This window comes from Armigeres subalbatus, chromosome 2, assembly GCF_024139115.2.
Source record: "Armigeres subalbatus isolate Guangzhou_Male chromosome 2, GZ_Asu_2, whole genome shotgun sequence".
NCBI lineage: Eukaryota > Metazoa > Arthropoda > Insecta > Diptera > Culicidae > Armigeres > Armigeres subalbatus.
In genome coordinates, this window is record NC_085140.1 from 438,487,089 (window position 1) to 438,489,342 (window position 2,254).

At 38.8% G+C, this 2,254-nt stretch overlaps 1 long non-coding RNA gene across 1 annotated transcript; it reads left to right on the top strand.

Moving 5' to 3' along the window:
* On the top strand, window positions 1-1,068 carry LOC134218058 (uncharacterized). The gene is made up of 3 exons (XR_009981236.1): window positions 1-255; window positions 347-443; window positions 505-1,068. It is a non-coding gene; the product is annotated as an uncharacterized LOC134218058 (long non-coding RNA).
* The last annotated feature ends 1,186 nt before the right edge of the window (window positions 1,069-2,254 follow it).

Consider the following 2,254-nt stretch of genomic DNA (forward strand, 5'->3'; position numbering starts at 1 on the left):
AGACAAGGCAAGTGAATTGAGCAAGTCGCTTGAATCGAACGCGAATGGAACGTGTAAACACCTTAATTCAATTCACTTGAACGAAAAGAAAGTTGAACATGTTCAACTTTTGGCAAGTCAATTGAATTCAACTGAGTTGTTCAATTCACTTGCCCTGTCAAAACGTAGCAATACTTTCGATTAGGTATGAAAATGAAAACAAACATGGCGATGGAATATTGCGAAAATGTTATCGTGCTGTTTCGGCGTGCTTTGGTAATTACTTTGTAATTTTAGTAATTTAATTGATTGTAATCGTTTGTTTCAATTGATAATTTGTATTTTATAAATTTTATTTCTTATTTAGCAGAAAGACTTTCACTGTCGGATGCAGTCGAATTGCAGCCAAGCACATACCCACAAACAAATAACTAAATGGATCCGATTGAGCATTCAGATAAAAGGTATGTCTATAAGAACTATGTTTATTCATTAGAAATAAAATAATACGTTTTCTTTTTCCAGTTGAGACAATCTGTATGTTCAAGTGCGTCATGATTACATCGAAAAATCGAAGGCGGTGCAAGTAACATCTATTGAGGATGATGCTGCCGCTGTTTTAGACAAACTCCAGCGGATCTATTCGCACTGCCCATCCTGTTGCATGCGTCAGGCCCAATTGAAGCGCTCTGATTATGATGATTCCGCCGAGATCAGATTATCGACGTTATGAAACGGTAGCAGCATATAACGGCAGTAGCAGCGGCTTCAGAACTCACCGAACTGGTGGCTGTGTTTAACAGCGGCATCCTAGTTCCCGATGGCTGATACTACCCGGACAATGACTAAGCAGGTTGGCGCAGTAGCAGTGTCAATCGGCAGCTGAAAGAGAATTTCAACACGACCAAATGGATCAGGACAATGTACATGGTACAAGTAGTTTTCCAGCGGCTGGGCAAGAAGTGAAACCTGAAATTAAACATCCGTAAATCATAGACTTAATGAAAACAAAATAAATTTAAAAAAAAACAAAGCCTGCTTAGATTTATTCTGGATGCAAGGAAAATAAGGTGTATTATTTATAATAATAAAAAACATAAACAAAATTAATTGTTTTATTATTATTATTCTTATGAAGTTCATTCGACCATCGTATATGAATGTTATTTCCAATCTAATATTAGGTATGAACGAATGACATGAAATGTATAAATGTAGGACTCCTGCGCAACATAGCAGAACTTGCATCTAAACGTGCCTGCTTCGCATTCGAAAGAGGATGATATGAGGAAACGAAGAAAGCTGGCAACGCAACGCTCACGCTGGTTCTCCGCGCGCGGAGAACGAGTGAGCATATTTATCAAGGAGGAAATTATTTCAAAACTTTTGTCATAGCACAAGACTTTAAATTCGGCTTCTGGTAGCGCTTCTGTTGGTTCTTTATCGTACGACTGGCAAAAGCTTTCTATGTGATGTGGTGTGGTGTTACCGTCGGAGAAACACATATTTAGCTGCAATCGACCGTACGCCAAGCATGTGGCGTTGATTTTCTGTCTACGCAATATTTTGTTTCGTTAGATATTAAACCATCATTGGAAATACTTCTCATACTTTGTTTAAAAATTTCACTGGGTAATTATTTGCCCTAATAATTAATTGCTAAGAAATTAATTGGAAGGTCATTAGTTTCCTACTTCTGAACTAAAAATGGTTACCTGTTCCATGAACAGGTAGAACGTATGGACGAGGCGCCTCTGTTTTTAACATACCCTCGGAAAACCCGGAACATCTCCAGTGGCCAAGGGCCAATCTGAGGTTTTGGATGTGAACAAAATACTAGAAGAGTGTCCGCGTCCGATGGTCCTGGTTTTATCAAAAAGGAGTAGAAAGGTGAAGAAATTTTCGGACTTGTAGCAAAACATCTTGAAAATTGCATTCGATCGAGTCCGCAGCTTCCAGGATAGATAGGTCTCTACGATGGTGTGGGCAAGTTGTATTCGCAACCTAGCTCCAGTATTTGGCTTAGGAGGCGAACACCTTCTCGATGGCAGACCAATTACCCATGAATCCCGCCTGGTACTGTCCCACGAACTCTCTTGCCATTGGTGTTAATCGACGGCATAAAATATATAACATATCTGCTTAAAATTGAGAAAAATTTCATTTTCTATCTTTGAGGGAAGTTATGAGAACTCGTCACATTTACAATAAAATATTTCCAGAAACTATCATGATAGGCTGTGATACCGGCACTATAATCACATAGAAAACAGTC